Consider the following 22816-nt stretch of genomic DNA (forward strand, 5'->3'; position numbering starts at 1 on the left):
ATAGCTGTGTGCTTCTCTTGCTCCAGATGTGCAGTGTACTTAGAGGGAATGCTGGACTAGAGTTGTCTTACCCAGAAGACCCCCTCATGGCCAAAGAGGCCTCAGCAAGGAGAAGCTGAAGATTTTGAAGCCCTAATTCACTAGGTAGAATAGAGGTGTATCCCTCCAAAAATCAAGGGAACTTCAAGGGAAATCGCCCTCATGAAAGGTTTCTGAATGATCAGTGAATTTGACCACAGGAGGAAAAGGAGAAGAAGCCAGCGCCAATGATCTGTCAGGTTCTGAAAGTTCAAGGCCAGCTTATGACAGGGCCAGTGAGGAGAGAACACTGCTTTCCCCCTTCTCTTTCCTCCCTTTCACCCCTGTTGGTGCCTTTGTCTACAACCTTTGTCTACAACCCCATCAGCCCCAGAACCAACAGCCAGCCATGGAGGGAGAGCAGAGTGAGGAAAGGAGAAGAAGACAACCACAACCCCCTTCTCTGGCTTCCACCTCTGTCCTGGCAGCAGGACCCAGCTAGAGGAAAAGGAAGATGTCTCTCTTTTAAAGAAGGACCACATGTGCTGTTCGTTAACTGAGTCTTGGGTTTGCAACTCAGGGAATCTTTTAAAGGGATTTAAAGGATGAAAGAAAAGAGATTGTATTCTAGGAATAACAAAACAAAATAAACAAAAAGCAAGGACAGTAAAAGATGAGGTTGTTCTGTAATCGCCTCCCATGAGAAGATCGTGACTGGTATATTGGTTGTATTTAGTTAATGTAGCTCTAGAAGCTGTTTGCCTCAGGTCTAATTAGAGCCACGTGTTCATGTGAATAGTATCCTTTTAATTTGATTTCACAGGCTGAAAGATCTGGAACTAATACGGATCTAGATTTGTGTAAAGCCTGAAGTCTTGGGGGGGGGTCTCCTCTTTATGGAAAGGATTATAGAATTATAAGTATAGCATTATTAGAACTTGTTCCAAATTCTCAGTGCCCTTTCAAGTAAGTGACCTTGAAGCTTGAGCATCTTTAGCTTCATGGTGTATCCACCCCTCTCTAAAAGTCTAAAAGAATCTCCTCTACCCTCCAGCCAAACCATCACTCCAATCCTGTCAATCCTACTTTCAGAATCTATCTCAAGTCCTGTCACATCACAATTAATGTCTTAACTCTCCCCTGAACTACTACTATGTCTCACCTGGATTTTTTTGGTCATTTTAACTTTTCTTCAGGAGTCCAACTTTGTCCTCTCTTACACATTCAATAGTCACAGTGATCTTGAAAAGCTACAAATTAGATCCTCATAATCATTTTGCTCCTCTGATGGACTTTTGTCACACTTTGAAGACAGTCCAAAGTCATTATTTTTATGAAGCCTTACGTGATCCAGCCCCTGGCTGATTTTTGTTGTTGTTGTTTTTGCTTTTAACTTTATCCCCTGACATTCTTGCTATTGCTCTTACTGCGATCCCAACCTATTGGCATTCTTGTTGTTCTTGAAACCCATCAAACTCATGCCCACCCCAGGGCCTTTTCATTTGCTGTCTCATCTGCCTGGAATATCCTTTGCTTAGATTGTCTCTGAATGCACATTTCAGAGAGGCCTCCATGGATACTTTATCTAAAATAATAGCTCAAACACACAGACACAGACACACACACACACACACACACACACACACCAATCTGATTTCATTCTCTGTTCTCTAATGTTTCTTTCATGGCTTCATGACACAATGTGTTCTGTGATTATAATAATTGCTTCAATTTCAGTGAATATCTGCTTCACAAAAGGCAATGACTATTTCATTTAAGTCTGTATCCACATTTAACTAGAAAGACGTTTAGTACCCTGAAGATTAAATAAATTAATATGATCCCTATGAATATTAAAAAATGGAGATTTTCTACTAGTGTAGAAGAATCCCCTTCCACGGGCTGCACAGGGTAGATTTCACTGTGATGAAAGCCATCCTTCCCAATGGATGATTAAAAGAGAGGCACCCAGAGGTTAGTGTGGAGAATGTGGAACTTGAGGGTTCATCAACAAGCATTCCAAATTGAGTGAACCTCAGTCTCCCTTCTTACAAAGATGATAGATAGTCCATGTGAGCAAGATCTCCCTGTCATGGAGTCCAAGTCATCTGGGGCCACTTTAGGTCCCTGATGGAGATCAGATCCTTCTCGTAGACTCAGCATTTGGCTGATACCTATCGGGCCAGAGTATGACTCATACCTGGTGAGGCTATTCTAGAAAGAAGACTCCCACTATGTCCTCACCAAGATCAACCTATAGAGTCTGGCCACTTTCCAAGCCCTTCTAGCAGCCAGTTTGACAACAATTTACCCAGTTCTCTTGATGCTGCCAGAAAGGACCGGTGACCATAGAAGAATAAGCCTCCTTCCTATTGCTGCCAGCTGTTGTAAAATCCTAGTTCTATCTGCAAATTAGCTACATCTGTTAAGTCACTACTTGGTGTATCAAAAGGGAAGAGTATTGAGTTGTATGAATTCTCCTTGTGAGGATTTGCTATGCTGCCATGGAGACACAGGCATATTCTAGCATCTACATTTGCATCTAACCAAAGACATACAATGCCAAAGAACAATCTTATCCACAAGGCTGTGAGCTTCCTAGGGCTGGGGCCAGACCTGGAACATAGTGGGTGCTCAGTTAATAGCATAAGATGCTGGAGTAACTGAACAGAGACAAGACTCATCAGGGGGCCTGAGAAAATGGGGTCTTTCCTTAGACTTCTGAAGGCCCACTCAGACCTCTGTGGTACTCTGTCCATTAGCAGTTCTCAGGGAGTAGGTGTTTGTAACCTCCCCATGTGGGTCGCAACCAGCAGAGCCACAGGGGTGGAGCTACACAAGAACTTCGAGAGAAGATCATGATGCCATGTGCCCCAGATGTTGAACAGGGAGCTACAGAACTTGTTCTCCCAGATGAACTTCAGTCCTGTTTTGGTCCCATCCCTTCTTTTATATCCCTAATTCTCCCTTGAATGGAAATGGTTACCCTGTGTCATTATATATTGGATATATGTAACTTGCTTTTGATATTTATAGGGGAAACATATCTAAGGGTTTGCCTCGAATCTCAGAAGCGATTTTGGACTTGGATTTTGGGAACTGTTAAGACTACAGGGACTCTTGGAAATGGACTAAATTTACTTTGTTTTGTGAGGTGAGCATGAGCTTTTGGGGAGTGGGGTAGAATGTTAAGTTTTGAATATGTGATATCCCTCAAAGGCCTATGTGAGATAATGTAAGAATGTTCAGAGATAAAATGATTAGATTGTGGGAGGTGTAGCCTAGTAAATGGATTAATCCACGAATATGGATTAAATGGATACTAACTAGGCAGGTGGGGTGCTGCTCAAGGAGGGGAGTCATTGGTAGTATGTATTTGGGGTTTGTATTTTGTCCCTAGTGAGCAGACCTCTCTCTCTGCTTCATGGTTACCATGTCCTGAGCTGCTTTCCCCCACCACAACTTTTTTCATGATGTCCTGCCTTTTCTTGGGCCCAGAACTATAGAGTCAGCAGACCATGAACGGAATCTCTAAAACTATGAGCTAAAATACACTTTTCTTCTCCTAAAAAATACCAAGGAAATACAGAGAAAAGATGATGAGATTAAGGTGGTCATTAGTTAGGGTTCTCCAGGAAGATAGAACTGATAGTATAATGTATTTAAATAAGAAACACACACACACACACACACACACACACACACACACGCACACATACACTCACACGAACAAAGGTGCCCCGCGGGGTGGGGGAGGTATCATAAAGAATTTGCTCACATAAGGAGTTATGGAGGCTGAGAAATCCCAATCTTCCACTGGTAAACTAGAATCTCAGGAAAGCCAGTATTATAATTTAAGGTGAGTCTGAAAGCCTGAGAATAAGGAGAATTGATGATAATGTTAGTCAACTGTCTATCACCTTGACAAAAATACCTGAGATGAAATAATCAACTTAAAAGGAGGAAAGATTTATTTTGGCTCATTGTTTCAGAGGTTTTAGTCCACAGTTGCTTGGTTTCGTTAGTTTTGGGCCTGAGGCAAGGTAGAATATCATGGCAAGGGGCATGTGGTAGAACAAAGCTGTTGATCTCCTGGTGTCAGGAAGCAAAAAGACAGGAAAGCCTCAGGGTCCCAAAATACTCTTCAAAGACATGCCTCCAATGCCCTAACTTCTTCCCACTAGGCCCACCTCTTAACCGTTCTGCCACCTCCCAGCAGTGGCACAAAGCTGGTGACACAGCCTTTAGCAAATGAGACTTTGGGGGACATTTAAGATTCAAACTATAACAATGTCTCAGTCTCATGTCCCAGCTCAGAAGTGGTTAGGCAGAGAGAGCGGATTATCCCTTATTCTGCCTTTTGTTCTACTCAGGCCTCCAATAGAGGAGATTGGATGAGGCCCACCCCCATGGAGAAGAGCTTTATTCTATTTACCAATCCAAATGCTATTCTCTTCCAGAACCCTTCACAGAAATATCCAGAATAATATTTAACCAAGTACCACAGCACCTTGTGGCTCAGTCAAATTGGTTCATAAAATTTACTATCATATAGGTTATGACATTGGGAGGGACTTCTTGAGGAGAATTTTGAGGATGATTTTCAAAGAGGAGAGAATTGCCAAAGGTCAAGTGATAATGGATACCTCTGTCCTAAAGGTCTTCTCAGAAGTCCTTCCCACTTTGGTTGGGCAGACTTCCTCCATGGGTTGTGTTCTATAATCCTCACCATGAATGCTATGCCTACATCCTATCCTGTGCCTCTTCTGTGCCTTATTTGTAACATTTTTTTTATGGGATAAGTGCACCATTTTAGTATGATAGCTTTACATGAATCTCTACTTCACCAAAACTGTGAGTTCTTTTGGGCAGGTTTTCTGTGTGGCACACAGTAAGTATTCAGTGTATGCCACAGATTGTCAACACATCAGGAGCAGATTGCCAGGTAGAATCTAAGGTAGAGTTAAGGAATGGGATACTGGGTCACTTGGCTGATTTAAACATCCTAGGGGATGTGTAAGGTTGCCTGGGTTCAAATCAGGCTTGAATTAACAGATAAAAAGTAATATGTGAGGTTGGGATTGTGGCTCAGTGGCAGAGCGCTTGCCTCGCATGTATGAGGCACTGGGTTCCATCCTCAACACCACATAAAAATAAATAAATAAAACAAAGATATTGTGTCCATCGACAACTAAAACATTACTTAGGGAAAAAGTAATATGTGTATGGAATATACTAAGAATTCAGTAAATTTCAGCTGCTCTTATTATCCTTTATTATTATTATCCTTCATCCTTATTATCCTTTATTATTACTATACTCTATTTATGATTCTTTACAAAAGTCTTTGATCTATTTTTCTATTCTTCAATTACGCTGCATGTTCGAGAACAGACTAGTTTTATTTAATATGATATTCCCAGAGCCTGTGCCATGTCCCTGGTACACAGTAGCTGCTTTTCCTCTGAGTATTGAATATATATTAATCAAGTGTATCTGAACATAAAGGAGGTACCCTGGGAAGGCAGAGCTGAGGACCCTCCCGGTTTCTGTACACTGCAAATATATACATGGTTTGAAGACTCAGGATGGAGGAAGCAGAGCTATGCTCTGGAACAGATCTGGGAGAAATCTTTCAGCAGTATACTATGAGCTTTTCTTATTCCTTGTCTCTTGGCCTACAATTTGAAGTTTAACTGACCTTCACGCACAACATCTTAGTAATGAATTCAACTCGTTGAACAGAAGGTGATAAAAGTAATACTGCACATTGGGAAAGTAGGGGAATTAATGAAGTAATTAACCTTAGTCAGTATATTAGGTGACCCTGGCCCAAGGAGCAGATAACAAAACCAGGAAAAATGCCTGCACCGAGAAAAGGGTTTATGATCAGTGGGAAAAGGGAGGATTCTTGAGAGGCAAGCTAAAAGGGCAGTGAAGGAAAAATCCAACTGGGACTAGTGTTTGGATACTGTCCCCATGGAAAGGAAGTAGGCTGAAATTTGGCCCAATGATAACTAGGGCAATGAAGGGTAGTTCTGGTAGAGGAGAAAAAAATACCCGAAACCAAAAAAACAACTGCAATTTCTTTTTCTTTCTTTTCTCATTTTTTCTCTGTTTTCTCTGCTTATTCCATTTCTAGTGTTTTATTAGCACCCATCATCCTCTTACCTGTGATCACCACCCCTAGCCCCCACAACTCTGTTGGCAGGAGTTAAGAGAGACTCCCTGGAGTGAAGATAATTTAGGGGAGATCCAGGGTCTCCAGATGTGACCTTCCCTTGACCTCCATCTCTATCAACAAGTATGAAGATGGTGTGAAGATGGCTCTGTATTCTCCCAGGCAGACCCATGAACTTTCTCACAGCCAATACTTTCTGCCTCACCTCTGTTATCTTCTTGGGAACTTAGCACTAGTCTTGAATTCACTTGAACCACGTGCGTAGACTTGTTGACCTGGAACATTTTTAAACTTCATAATCCACTGCAGCTATTAGGTAGTATTGGAATGATCAGAAACTGAATGGACGTCTTTCGTTCATTCTCATTCGTATTCAACAGTATTTAGGGAGTATCTACGATCCACATGATCCACATTGCACTGTGCACCATGCTAGATGTACAAGTAGGTTCTCTGCCATTGTGGTGCCTGCAATGTGGTCATGGGAGACAGGAGGGAACTCATTACAGCTACTTTACTGCTGACTTAGAATTATCTTTAAAGACTGCTTCAGGGACACAGAAGAGAGGAATAGCTACTTCCAGCAATTAGAAGCTCAATAAATCTTCACAGTAGAAGGGACATCCTGAAGAGTGGGAGGTATTTGCTAGGTAGATAAGAGAGTGTGAGCATTTTGGCCAGAGGAATATTTGTCTACATAGACAGGAAAGTCCAAAGGTTCAAATAGTTCTGTGTGCTGGAAAGTGGAGTGTGTAGGCGCATCCTCAGAGATCAGGGCTAAGGAGTCTGGACTCACCTTTGGCAATAGTGGTATCCTACAGGCTGGCAACATGTTTATTCATTTATTTGTTCATTGTTTCATAGTATAAATGTGTATTGAACATGTTATATGCCAGGCATTCTTCTAAGCATTAGGGACACATCCATAAACAAGAGATAAAAAATTCTGCCCCTTGGAGTGGAGTTTCCTTTTTGTATTATCAGTAAGTAATTATTGTGTGTGTTATGGAAAAATATACAGTAGGCTAAGAGGGGATCAATAGTTCTGGGGTGGAGGAAGAGTTTGCTACTCTAAACAGGATAGTCAAAGATGTGAAGAAGACAAAGGACTGCAGATTGTCGGGGAGAAGGGAGAAGGTATCTCAGGAAGAAGGACCAACTGTGCCCAAGACCTTAAGGTAGGAGCAGTCTGCTCTATGTGGGAAGGACCCTGAAGAAATCTGGGAAGCTCAAACTATGTAAACCAGCAGGAATAGAGTAGAGATGAGGTCAGGTAAGGGAAAGGGGGTCATGGGGTATGCAGGGCCTTGTAAGGACCTTGCTGTGTAATTGTAGTGAGATGAGTAGGGGGAGAGAGAAAGAAAGAGAGAAGAATGTCATGATCCAATTTAAAAACCAAAGGATCACTTGGCCACTCAGTCTGTGGGGGGCAAGAACAGAAGTGGGGAGACCAGTTAGGAATCTATTGCAACAATCCAGGCAGCCAGGCAGAAGATGGTGGCAGCTTGGAAAAGATGGAAAGTGGTGGATTCTAGATATACTTGTGTTTCCACTGTAAACACTGTAGAATAATCTTGAAGCCTTGGAACAGCATAGAGAATAAAACTTTTATGGGGTTAATGTTTATTAACATGGGGTTAAATGCTTACAATGTGCTGATATTCCAGACGCTATGCAAACACTTCGCCTATGTTCACTTATTTATTTCTCACAACAGCTCAGGAATGGAGATATAATTATTATTCTCCATTTTACAAATAAAGGAACTGGAGCAGAGAAATAATATTGGAGTTATAAAAAAAAACCAGACAGAAGTCTATTCAAGGCACAAAATGATAAGGGTCTAAGTTAATGCAATAGCTTTGGAAATGAAGTAGGAAATCAGGCTGGGAAGAGGTGGATGGGTGGAGATAATGTTTTCCATCTTTAGTCACTTTATTTACTTTTTCTGAGCACGATATTTCATAAACTCCCATAAGATGATGCAGACAGCTTGAGTCTCTTTCCTGGGCAGAAATGCTTTAGGAAACATTTTCTCTAAAAAGCCATGAAAGATCTCTATTATTGGCAGTGCTCTCATTTAGATTTATGGAGAAAAGTATTTTTGTTGTTAATTAAGAAGATATGTGAACATGACTGTGGTCTCAACACATCCTTAAACTGAGAGAGAGGACAGAAGTATACAAATCAAGAAGGTTGAGGAAAGGTTTTTATAATAACTAAATTTCTAAAGGAGGGTATAATTTCTTTCTTATTCCTGAGATGATAGGCAATGACAATGTGTAAGTCTGGATCAACTTGGAGGGCATCATTAATAAAGGGTTTCATTAATAAAAGTGTCACTATTAGGGGACCAAAACCACAGTGTGTTAGATTATGACTTGGACTCAGTCATAAACAAATCCTTGATTCTAGTTCTCATGCAGAGACTAAGGCTATAAAACTTATCTGTGCCTTATTTGTAAGACAAATATGAGAGGAAGCAATAGCAACAGATGTTTCCAGGGCTTTTTGAGGTAAAGGTAGGAAATGAATGAAAGGTACATATTGAAAAACTAAAATCTCAATTTATAAATGTTCAAAGGTTATTTCCTCACTCCAGAAAATCTTCTGTGAATTTATCATGTTGACAGTTTGCCCAAAGAAAGGGATACCAAGGTTAGAAGTTAACTTAAATATCATTGGTCCTCGTAGCCAGAAGTTTCTCAATAACAGCTTTTCAGTCTACATTACATTTCAAACCTCACCCTTCATCTTCTTCGGGCACCATCTGTAGTAAAAAGAATTCTTCCTTTAGGTTTTGTTTTTGTTTTTGTTCATGGGAATATTTACTCCACTTAAATGCAATCTTATGCTTATGTCCCTGTGTGCAATCTCCCTTTTGTGCCCTTGGACATGCGTTTTAAAATATAGTCTACATAGCTTAAAGATGTTTATCTGCTATGTCAAAATTTAACCTTAAGAAACTCACATTGAAATGATTTGATGATTGACAGTAATTTGTACTTGTTGATAGACTACAGAGTGCTGAAATTATTAAAATGTGTCATTTATGAGACCAATAGACCATGATTTGTAATAAATGCATTTTAGTATTTATTTTTATTTCTATGGGAACGAGTATGCATATGAATATTATGGCCCATAAACCAAAAGTACTAGTTTTAAATTAAGTTGCAATTTGAGAATGGTCTAGAACATGGGCAATTCTCAATCACTTGTAAGTTAATTTGTTCTTACTAATTATTTTCTAAATGTCTAATTTTATGGCTTCTTGGTGACCATCTGGTCACTTTGAAACTATATTGAAGGAAGAAATCTTGACATGTTGTATTATTAGCATTTTAGGGCTCGGGGAAAAAAATGACTTAATGTCATCTAGTGTTGAAATCTTGTAATCTTCAGGTTAAGAGGGAGATGAGATTATTTTAGTTTCCTTTATAATACATGGCAGGTTTACTCCCAGTGCTAGAGAACTTACTATTTCCCAAGGGGAAATATTCTTTTACTAGAATTTTAGAGAAGTCTTTTTTTCATAATGAATCAAAATTCATTCACCTCTAACCTTTAGGTTCTTGTTACAACTACTTGGATTTATCAGTATGAATATAATTCAAATTTCATGCTAGAACTCTTCAAGTATTTGAAGACATCTGTTATGCAAGCCACCTTCTTACCTCCTTCCTTGCCCCTGTCCTCTCTGCGTAAGGCCTAACCACCTTGGAAGAGCTGTTACTTATGAAGCAGAGATAAGAACCCCCACCAGTCTGGGGAAATTTAGCAATTTAAAAGATAAATATTCTTTTCTTTTGGGATCACTGAAAATATATTTATCTTCAATCGTTTAAAATTGATATCACATAGATTAGCAAGAGCTTCCCTCTACCTTGCAAGGTGTTAGAATGCAATTGGGATGAAATTGAAACACTGGAATTCATCAAAGGCTTTGGAAACTCTCTGAAAATCTCTTCATTATCTTTTTTGTTGTTGTTGTTTAACCTCTTCAGGTGCTTTTCTTGCAGCTTTTGCTTTCCTTGACAGAAAATATTAAATCATAGTAAAAGGATGGTCCTCAACACCCGCCCCCCTACTATTTGTCCTTCTCAAAGCCAGAGTCAATGATTTATGGCCATGTCATTGAATCTATCTAAAGAGTGTGCTAAGGGTTCAGAATTTTAATATACAGATACTAAGAGCTCTGCCACCCCAATACTCCTGATCCCCTCTTAACCTGCTGTGTATTTTTTCCAGACCATACAAAGTCTTTTAACACACTATGTAACTTACTTAACGGATAATGTTATTGACCTTCCATCAGAAGGAAAATCCACAGGGGCAGAGATTTTTATCTATTGTTTATTGATATGTCCCTAATGCATAGAAAAATGCCTAGCATATACCATATTATATTGTGAAACAATGAATAAATGAATGTCACCATCCTGCTGGGTATCACCCCTTCTTGAATGCAGACTGGTCATTGCATGTACACAATTAGTTGTATTACAACCTCTAAAATTGTATTTTTTCTCCACAAGTAATATCTCCCTATGACCAGAGGTGAGTCCAGACTCCTTCACCAGGTATGTATATAGGCCAAGCCCTGCCTGGTCTCTGCAGATGCCTCTTCATGCACTCTACTTTCCAGAACATGGAAAATTTGAATTATTTGTAATTTCTGGGCCTAAATTTCTGCTTACTTGAATGCTTCTGATGATGATAGTTGCTATAATTTTTGATTTAGAAATGTAAGAAATTTGGATTTGGAAATATCAAGTCACCAGCCCAGTTCACACAACTGATAAAAACAGTGCCAAGATTTGAACTAAGACTGTCTTTTCTCAAACCTTAAATTTCAAGACTATTATAGGCTGCCCTCCTTACTTAACTTTTTAGTGTGCTTTTCTTAACTATGACATCAGCACATATAAAATGGTAGTCTTCAAAAATTTCTCCCAATTTTCTCATGGGATTCATTACAGTTCTCTTGGATCAGTTGGATACATTAATCTGTAGGGGATGCTTTATATATTCCTCCTTAACTTCATGCCCCTGGAGGAATGTTGACATGTGTCAGGAACATAATGGAATCCTCAGAAATTCACAACTGGACATCACTGTGGATTGTTTTAGAGGAATTTGAAGCATTACAGGATCAGGTTTTGATACAGAATAAGAGACAGGATAGGCCAGTTTTGATTTAATCTAGATGAAATGACTCTCTTATCCTTGGGCCTGGCCTTATTACCTCATCTTGAAATCTGTCTGATAAAGTCTAGACAACAGAATCAGAACATAGCTTGCAGGATAGGCACTGGGCGCTGGAATGGTACCTTCTACTGTCATTTTGCTTGGCTTACCATAGGTTCTGCAGGAAAATTTACTGAATAGAGAGATCAAATGGTGAACTAACTGCTCTGACAAATCAGTTGAGCAGAAGTCTGTTGATATAGTATTCTTTAGTTTACTTCTACATTTCTTTTTTTACTGGTTGTTCAAAACATTACAATGCTCTTGACATATCATATTTCATACATTTGATTCAAGTGGGTTATGAACTCCCATTTTTACCACATATACAGATTGCAGAATCACATATTTCTACATTTCTATACTCAATTTTAACATTTTTTTTCCTGGTAACTTATCTAGAATCTGGAGTGTATACTAAACTTTCCTGGTAACATTTCCTTTTCCTGGTAACTTATCTAGAATCTGGAGTGTATAATAAACTTTCTAAATTTTTCTTAAAACTTTCAAAGAAATTTTGGTTCTTAATGGAGAAACAATAGTCATTGTGATCAATTCTAGTAGTAGATGATTTCAGTCATCTGGATTTAGCTTTGCTGATTGCTATCCTTTATGCCACAGTCTGTAAAGCTGGTCCTAAATACCGTTTGGTTGTGGTTGCAGTATAGAAGGCCATGCCACCAATTTAGAACTCCTCATCCTGATACAGGTAAGGAAGAAAAGCATACTCAGGGCCTGGAGGTTTCCATGGTCAGGATGTGTATCACCCCTTCTTGAATGCAGACTGGTCATTGCATGTATAAAATTACTTATATTACATCCTCTAAAACTGTATTTTATCTCCACAGGTTGACCTCCCAAAAGAGAGGCCTTATCTTATATTAATCTAGTGTTATAAATCTCTGGATTTGAGAATGAGGCCTGGTTATACTAGATACTATCTATATTTCATTCTGCAAGTAATTTAATTTACTTTAGCCTTAGATTTTCATCTTTAAGATCAGCTAAATACAACCTCACAGAGTTATGATGAGAAAATATAGAAACAGTGTTTTTGTAAAAATAATTGATAGCTAATATTAGTGACTTTGCAATATCTAGTCTTTTTTTTCCTGCTTATGTCCTGCTTTGTGGACATAAGCAGGAAAAAAAAAGGTAGGGCCTGCTCCGCCTTGGTTCAGTTCTATACCAGGTCCTCAGTCCAGCATTAAGTCACATAGATATTTATTTCTAAGTCAATTCTGCAGACCTTTCTGCTAGAGAGAAAGACAGGAAAAAAGATTATAAGGATGAAAGTGGGCCAGAATAAAAAGGACGGTATGATAATTAGGATCTTAAAAAATATTCACAGGCCCATGTTAAAGGTTTGACCTCCAACTTGGTAATACTGGAAAATGCTGGAACCTTTAAGAAGTGAAGCCTGATGAGAGGTCCTTAGGTCACTGAGGCCACAAAGAATTGTGGGACCCTAGCCACCAGCCCCTTTCTTATTTATTTTTTTTAACTTCCTGACCATAGAGTGAATAGTTTTGCTTTAGCAATGGAGTCAATTGATCATGAATTGGAACATACACAATAAATCTTTTCTCTTTAAGCTATTACCTCATGTATTTTGTTATAGTTATGGAACGTTGACTTAATATAGAGAGTGAACAACAATTATCTCAGCTCTTCCTCACTTATCCTTTTCCTATGATCCTTCCTGTCCTCCTGTTCATAACATTTGCTGTAGCATGCTAATTGAACTTTGAGTCTAAAATCTCAACCAGCAGTCTTTAATGATGCTTTATGCAGTACTCAGAAATTACCTGTTATATCTTACTAAGTGGGTGCTTACCTCTTACTAATTCATTTACACTAAGATGCTAATGGATTTTAATGAGTTTCCTATCTTAGATAACAACTTTTCACTGGTTTACAAAACATTATCTACCACCAGAGAAAAGCATAAGTGTCTCTAAAAAATTTACCTAGGAAGAAAATAATTTAGTAGTGAGAATTTTGGCAAAACATTTAAGTATATCATGGGGCATGGCTTATTTTATTCCTGAAATCATACAGCTGAGAAACTAGCCTGCTCTGACAAAAGAGTGATAGCTCCATATTAGTGGATATTAAAGAGTTCACAATTTTGAGCCCTAAATGCAAGATTTTATGAAATAGGTCATATATTATAAGATGCATCATTATCTAATAAAATTGAGGAAGAAATTTTTAATTAAAAAAGTTTTGACTAATGTTTTTAATGCTTCTTAGAATTTTATTTTAGTTAATTTTATCTTAATTGAAGGAAATATTTTAGAATTATTTAGTCTTTTTAAATTTTTTTTACATGTAGGTTTATGTGTGCATTAACAACAAATAAATATAATACATAATATTTTCTGAAACTTTTCAATATCAGCTCCTACTTTTCTAACCACCTTTCACTTTGAATAATTGGTATTTTTTTTCTTTCACACAATATTTTCTTTTATACCTTCAATAGTATTGATGATATAATGTTACTTAAAGTTCTACTTTGCTTATAAGATTTTCTTTTCAGCCTTTGGAACCATGCAAAAACAATAATAATTCCACTATAACTGCTGTCTGACAATGATGAATAGCTGTATGTTAATGTCAGAGATTAAAAGTATCAAGTTAGGATCAATACTCATATTTTCAACATGCATTTTTTAAATGCATGAAGCTAACATGAGAAATAATTGTAACACTTCACACTTAGATACAATGTTATAGTTTCCAAAGAATTTTCATACACAGTATCTGTTTAAAATTTCAGCCCAGAACCAATCATCATTTTTTTCTGGCAATCGATGATGTTTTAAAAACTGATAAGTCAGGATTATTATACTGTAAATATTCTTTACACTTATTCTTTTCACTTCATTTGCTAGGTCTGACTGAGGCTGTCCTCCCAAATCCGTTCTTCCCATTTCCTTGGGCACAACTGAACTATATTTCCCACTTGCCTGGAAAGGTGCATCAATATGACAATGGAAAGTGAGCACACGCAATCTGTTCTACATTCAGGTCCGGCCCATAAAACTGCCCTTTAATTCCTCTCCTTTGGGTTTCTGAGTTTCAGTTGACTTGAAGACACATGTGAAGATGTCATAACTTCCTTCCATAATCCTGAGACCCTAAGTGATGCAGCTCCTGGTATTCCCATCTTAAGCAGTTAACATAAAAAAATAATAAACTTACAGATCCCTAAGCCACTGCAACTTGGCACATTTTTGCAACCATATCTTAGCTTGCTTTAACAAAAGCACTGGTTCTAGTTGAAGTTTTCCTCCTGTATTCCATATAAGACTCCAATCAAGAGCAAAAAGAAGGAACTTCTACTGCAGGAGGAAATGCATTCAGCAACTAGTGACAGAGATTCAAGTTGTCTTGGAATATATCCTACAACAAACCTCCAAGTCCTTACTGATATAAATAAATGTTTGAACAAATGAAGAAATGGGAGAGAATAGACAAATATCAGCAAAAAAAAAAAAAAAAAGAATTCCAAGAAACTTATGTAGATACTCTGCCCTCAAAGAGTACAGGGGCTGGTAGAGGTGGAGAGTTTACTTTGCGGTGTGTCAAACTGACCTCAGCCAGGTGACCAAGGACAACATCATCAATGTGAACAGCATGCACCTGTCATATGATGTGATGAATGATAATTCATCAGTGGGAACTTCCTTAGTAAATAACACTGTCTAACCATGAGAAAAGCTTTAGGAAAACCCAAATTTAAGAATAATCTATAAAACATTTGACAAGTACTCTTAAAGCTGTAAAGATCATCAAAAAGACAATAAGTCCAAAAAACTGTCACACTCAAGAAAGATCCTAAGGAGACATGGCAGTTGTATGTACTATGGTTTCCTGGATGAAATTCTAAAATAGAAAAAGAAAATTAACAAAAAATCAAGTAAGTATGAAGAAAACGTGAGTTTTAGTTAATAGCAATGCACTAATGTTTTTCCTTAATTGTGACAAATGTACCATATAAAGGCAAGTATTAATAATAGGAGAAACTAGATTCAGAATATATAGTAACCCTCTGTGATAGTCTTGTAACTTTTATGTTAGTCTAAACTATTTTAAAATAAAAGTCTATTCAAAAGAAAAAAGTGAGAGGTCTTTCTATTCAAAAATCAAAACTCCCTGTTATGGGATGAATATTTGTATACCCTCAAAAGTCCTATGTTGAAACCCTAACCTATTATACATCTATATTTAAATATATGGTTTGGGGACGATATTAAGGTTAAGTGAGGTCACAAGGATGGGAATCTAATCCTATAGGATTTATAGCCTTGTATGATGAGGAAGAAAGAGAGATTTTTCTTTACATGCATTCCCCAAGGAAAGGCCACGAGAACACAGTGAGAAAGGGCATCTACCAGCCAGAAAGAGAGCCCTCACAAGGAACCAAATCAGTTGACACTTTGATCTTGGACTTCTAACTTCCCAAACTAGGAAAAAATTAATTTCTGTTATTTAAAGCATTGTGTCTATAGTATTTTGTTATGGTATCCTGAGCTCACTGAAACAGTCCCTTTATTAAATCTTGCTGACTTTAGACCTGGGTTCTAGGAATAGTTCAACCAGTTATTTTGAAATTTGGACCAATCACTTGAATGTATAATCTACTCAATTTCTTTTAATTAAAATTGGCATAACAATACCATCTATCTATCTAAGCAGCTATTTTATTTATTTATCCACTTATTTTTGTTAACATCAATGTGTACTAATTGCACATAATAATTTGGTTTAGTGTTATATTTCAACTCATGCATACAATATGCATTAATCAAATCCACTCTGTTTTTATTAAACCGCAACCCCTTCTCAATCTCTAGTAGTCATTAGTCTACATTCAGGTTGATTTTTAAAGCTTCTATATATGAGAGAAGCTAGTATTTGTCTGCCTGTGTCTGGCTTATTTTACTTATTTATCATAATGTCCTTCAGTTTCATTCATTTTTCTGCAAATGACAGGATTCCTTTTTTATGGCTGAATAACATTTTGGTTGTGTATATGTACCACATTTTCTTTATCCATTGATCCACTAGTGCTCACCTAGATTGTTTCTATATCTTAGCATTTGTAAATAGTTCCAGAGTAAACATAGGCATGCAGGTATGGTTTTTAATTTTTTGTATGCTACCTTCACTTTCTTTGGATATATAGCCAATAGGGGAATAACTGATTCATATGATAGATCTATTTTTATTTTTTTGAGCAATCTTCATACCATTCTCCACAGTACTTATACTAATGAGTATACTAATGAGAATCCCATTCAACAGTAAGATTTTTTTCCATATCCTCATCAACATTTGTTATTACTTTGGACAGAGGTTGATAATAACCATTCTAACTGGGGTGAGAGGATATCTCATTGTGGTTTTGATTTATATTTCCCCAATGGCTACTGAAAGTGAGCATTTATTTATTTGTTGACCATTTACATCTATTCTTTGAAGATGTGTCTATTTAGATCATTTGCCCATTTTTAATTGGATTATTTGTGTTTTTTGGTTAAATTTTTAGAGTTTCTTAACTTTCCTGGATATTAATTCTGTGTTAGATGGAAAATTGGCAAATATTCTTCAAGGCCACCCTCCCATCACAGGTGGGAGAACTAAGTGGGTAAAATGGTTTCAGGGCATATACCGTGGGCACCCTCCATGGGTTCATTGCCCAGGGTAGCCAGCCCCATGTCTCTGTTCCCTAGATTCTGACTCAGTGCTCCTTGGCTGCTCTAGCTGTAGTTCAAGCAGCATCGGGTGAGGCTCCATCCAGTGCTCTGGATGCAGTATCTGCATGGTGTTAATTCTGCAAGCCCAAGGAATGCAAGAGCTGTGGAACATGCCGTCCTCTACCTAGACTTCAAAGGATATTATAGGATGTCATGGATGGTCTGGGGCCACATGTAGAACCTTCTCAAAGGGATGGAAATCCTTACCAGTGCAATGCCTAATGGAACCATGAGAATGGAACTGCCCTTGAGACCAGAGAATTGTAGACCTACCTTCATGAAATGACAGCCTGGGAAAACCAGACATGAGGGTCCAACCTGAGACAGTTCATGTAGGGTTGTCTGAATGCCTGGGGTCCAACCCTTGTACAAATATGCACAGGATAAAGGAAACCGAGTCAAAGGACATTATTCTTTTGCTTTAAAACTTAATGTTGTTTTCCCTGTTGAGTTTTGGACTTACTTGGGGTAGGTGACTCCTTTCCTCTAGTCTAGCTCTCTCTCTCTCTCTTGGAATAGGAATGTATGTGCTCTTCCTGTCCCACCATTGCATTTTGGAAGTTGATTTCTATTGATTTCACTGGCTCATAGCTAGAGTGATTTGCCCTAAGATTAATCATGCCTTATTTTAGTCAGCTTTTTCATCACTGTGACCAAAAGACCTGACAAGAACAATATAGAGGAGGAGAAGTTTATTTGTGGCTTATGGTTTCAGGACTCTCAGGCCATAGACGGCAGACTCCATAGCTCTGGACCTGGGGTGAGGTAGAAAGAACATCATGGTGGAAATGTGTGACAGAAGAGAGCAGCTCAGAACATGACATTAGGAAGCAAAGAGAGCTCTGCTCACATGGGACAAAAGATGTACCCCAAGGCATGCCTCCAGTAATCTACCTCTTCCAGCCACATCTAATTTTCCTATAATTACCACCAAATTAATCCATCAGTACATAAATCCACTGATTAGGTTATAACTTTCACAGTCTGATCACTTGACCTCTAAACTCTCTTGCATTTGTTTCACATGTGAGCTTTGGGAGGACACCACATATCCAAATCATAATATGCCTTGAGTATCAAATTTGGTTTAGATGAGACTCTGGACTTTGGACATTCAAGATGGTGCCAGACTGTGTTCAGACTTTAGATACATTGAGAGAGAATGAATGTATTTTTCATGTGAGAATGACATGAACTTTGGGGGCCAGAAGGAAACTGATATGGATGTGTGTCCAATAAAAAAAGTTCAAACGTTGGAAAATTAATTCTCCAATTTTTGTGTGTATGGTATTTGGAGGTGGATCCTTTGGGGAGGTAATTAGAATTAGATGAGGACACGAGGTTAGGACCCCCATGATGGCATTTATGGCTTTATAAGAAGAGGAAAATATTCCTGAGCTAGCATGCTTACTCTGTCTTTCCACATTATGTTGACTCTCTACTATGTTGTGGTGCAGTGAGTTAAGCCCTTATCAGATGCCTCCAGAACCATGAGTCAAATAAACCTCTGTTCTTTAAAAATTTATAATTTTACTTATGATATTCAGCAACAGAAACTAACCAAAACATTGTTCAATAAATTATTGTACCCTGAGTTATATGTTATCTTGATCTTCAAAGAGAGTTGAAGGAGGAAGGAGGAAAGGAAGGGAAGGAGGAGTTATGTCAGAGGGGTATAAGGAGTCACAAATAGTGCCCCAGTTCATGAAATTTTAGCTCAATATTGCCTTCCCAACATAGTTTTACTATGTGCTATTTCTTTCCCTCCATCTCAACTATTAGTAATGAGGGTTAGTAAAAAAAAATGTACCCTGTACATTTTAATAATATAACAATAATAGTTCACTGAAGGATTTCTATTATGTCAGATTTCTGCCTTAGAGATATCTATCCTTGTGAGTCATAAAGACTGTGCAATTCATTACCATAACATTTTATGGATGAGGAAACTGAGGCTGAGAGAAGTGAGTAATTTGTGATTCAACCACTCATTGACACAGAACCAATTTGAATGTACTGAAAAGACTTCTGAACCAATTGTACATAATTATCCACCTATGTTGTCCCTCCTAGCAGAGTGTCTAGAGTGCTGAGAATCTAGGTCCGGGTAGGAGGGTATGAAGCTACTGTAGCAAGTGTATTAGGGAGGATGTTTGGGGCCTTGCCATATTCCAGCATAAAAGTTATGTTGCTTCTGTGCTTCCTTCATTAGCATACAACTTAACCAGTACAAAAGCTCAGATTTTTTTTTATACCAGAAGTTTGTTTTTGAGGTTTGTATAAATATAGTCAAAGAATCATAATGGTTAACTGAAACTCTCAGACATAATATCACAGAGACAATGATGGTTGAGATTATATTAACCTGTATTCAGTTGTCATTTTAAAAATATAGATGGTCAAATAGATTAGCAAATCTGTACCACAAGCACATCAGATAGAGCACTAATCTTTGGGATATACAAAGCACTCAAAAAACTTAACACCAAAAAAAAAATAATAACCCAATCAATTAATGGGCCAAGGAACTGAACAGACACTTCTAAGAAGAAGATATACAACCAATCAACAAACATATGAAAAAATGTTTAACATCTCTAGCAATTAGAGAAATGCAAATCATAATTACTCTAAGATTTCATCTCACTTCAGTCAGAATGGCAGCTATTATGAATACAAACAAGAAGTGTTGACAAGGATATGGGGGAAAAGGCACACTCATACATTGCTGATGGGACTGCAAATTGGTACAACCAATCTGGAAAGCAGTATGGAGATTCCTTGGAAAACTTGGAATGGAACCACCATTTGACCCAGCTATCTCACTCCTCGGTTTATATGGAAGGGACTTAAAAACAGCATACTACAGGGACATAGCCACATTAATGTTTATAGTAGCACAATTCACAATAGCTAAATTGTGGAACCAACCCAGATGCCCTTCAATAGATGAATGTATATGGAAACTTTTATATATATATATATATATATATATATATATATATATATATATATACACACAATGGAACATTACTCAGCAATAAAAGAAAATAAAATCATGGCATTTGCAGGTAAATGGATGGAGTTGGAGAATATAATGGTAAGTAAAGTAAAAAAACCAAAGGCCAAAAGGCCAAATTTTTTCTTTGATATAAGGATGCTGACTCATAATGGAGATGGGGTTGGGGAAACATGGGAAGAATGGAGGATAGGGCAAAGGGGAGGAGGGGAAGGGGCGGGGGAAGCATATAGGAATGATGGTGGAATGAGTTGGACATCATTACCATAAGTACATGTCTGAAGACACAAATAGTGTTAAAATACTTTGTGTACAACCAGTGACTTGAAAAATTGTGCTCTATATGTATAATATGAAATGAGTTGCATTCTGCCATTGTGTATAACAAATTAGAATGAAGAAATAACTTAATAATAGAAAATAAGCAACCAAATAAATCACTAAATACAAAAAAAGCATGCATATAAAAAGGTGGACCCCGAAAACCTGAAGAGGAAGGTACCACCAAGTGGGCAAGAGAGGGAGGATAAAAAACAATAACTCCTCTGCTCCAGAAAATGATTTTTAAAGTAGAATCAAGTAAATATAAAGGTTGAGTACTGATCTTTCATTGGTATTTCAATAGCTTCATTAGAATTTTTAAAGTTCTCCATATATAGTATACTTTTGATTTGTAACTGTGTGATAATATGCTTTAAATGATGTTTATTATTACTTTAACATTATATCTTTTAAAAGTCATCATTTTCATTCAATTGCTCTTGTTGAATTCAGTAATGTCCATGACCAGTAGGCAACCTTTGTATTCTACTGAACTTTTATCTTATAATGTGGAAATCTATGTTGACCTAGAATGAATGTATTCTAAAATTTTCCTTTTCATTACACTGTGTGTCTGTTTATGTGCTGTGTTACACAAATAATTATCAGCTTATGTTGTCCTGTCCAGAGGAGGGGGAGGAATGTCCTTGTTGGAGGCTGTTTTGTGTGGGAAGAGAACAAGGCTGATGCTTAAAGGCCCTCTGATGGAATCTACTTGAGCCTCATACCAGATTGGGTAGGGCCGGTTATACCTGCCTGATGCTGGTCCAGGAAAGGTACCATTCAAGCAATCTCCAGCTTGGGGATACCATGGATACAAGTTCTGCCTTAGGACTCTGTGTAACTTCGATCTATTCTTTTTTTTAAATTATTAGTTGTTCAAAACATTACATAGCTCTTGACATATCATATTTCATACATTTGATTCAAGTGGGTATGAACTCCCATTTTTACCCCATATACAGATTGCAGAATCACATTGGTTACACATCCACGTGTTTACATATTGCCATACTAGTGTATGTTGTATTCTGCTGCCCTTCCTACCCTCTCCTATCCCCTCTCCCCTCCCCTCCCATCTTCTCTCTCTACCCCATCTACTGTAATTCATTTCTCTCTCTTGGTTTTTTTTTTTCCCTTTCCCCTCTCTTCCTCTTATATGTAATTCTTCTTTTGGAAGCCCAGTTTACAACCTAAAGCATGGAGGCTTAGCTTTGCTACATGAATGTGGACCCAGCTTGGTCAAATCTGACCCTCAACCTTTCCAAAGTTAATTGTTGGATTTGAGAATTACCTTCTCCTATATGCAAGGGAAGACAGAAGGTAGGGAAGAGGAGGAGTAGGGGAAAGAGAAGGAGAGGTGAAGAAGAGGAGAAAGAAGGAAAGAAAAATAAGAGGAAGAAGGGGAAGGAGGAGAGGGAGAAGGAGAAGAAGGAGAAGGAGAGAAAAGAAAGAGAAATATAGGAAAGCAAAAGTCTCTTGACCTTGAAGAGTTTGGATCTCTAATACTAGGAAAATTTGAAGGCATATATTGGGAATGCTTATTTTGTTTCTGGCAGTAAATAAAACCCTCAGGGAAGGCTATTAATTTATCTGGCCTATTTAGTATATTAAATGACACTATTTCATACTCTAGTGACCTGAAAAAGTTAATTTGCCATTTGAATGGCGTGAATGATGAATGCTCACATCAGGTACTGGCACTTTACAATACTCAACAAACATTTAGTACTTTTTGCTTAAGTGTGCCTTATTTTTTTATTAGCATCTATGGGAAAGAAATGGGAACTGTAACATTCTGTAGGGGATAACAGGTCACGTTTTGGATAGGGTACCATTTCAGAATGAGAGATGCCTTAACATAGAGCCCTGATAAAGATGGAGAGAGAGAATATCAGAAAGGAAAAAGGAAGGGAGAAAAATGATTACAAAATCCCTTGGTTTCCTGTGCTTCTTCTGTCCTTTTAATTTAAGGCACAGTGACCTTCTGTGGCCCTTGTATCCCCCTTGGATTTCTTCAATCCCCATGCCTGCCCTCTCTACAGTTCTTTATGAGCTATCATGTGGGGCTAGAATGGAATTTGGAAAATTAAGAGCTGATTTTTATTCTTTTGATATCTTGGTTGCCTGGGGCACTAAAATAATTTGAATTGGTTTTGAAATGAAATGTCACTTATGGAGTAAAATTGTATAATAATTTGCTTAATTTAAACAATGAATTGGGGAGAAAGCAGCAGACATCTGATTTGCATTTTATAC

General features: G+C 37.8%; 1 long non-coding RNA gene across 1 annotated transcript in view; it reads right to left on the reverse strand.

Annotated features, from left to right (window-relative positions):
- The window catches only part of LOC113196516 (uncharacterized), a 50685-nt gene that overhangs the window by 26777 nt on the left and 1092 nt on the right, over positions 1-22816 (reverse strand). The gene's annotated exons all lie outside the window — the stretch shown is intronic.

Source organism: Urocitellus parryii, chromosome 10, assembly GCF_045843805.1.
Source record: "Urocitellus parryii isolate mUroPar1 chromosome 10, mUroPar1.hap1, whole genome shotgun sequence".
Taxonomy (NCBI): domain Eukaryota; kingdom Metazoa; phylum Chordata; class Mammalia; order Rodentia; family Sciuridae; genus Urocitellus; species Urocitellus parryii.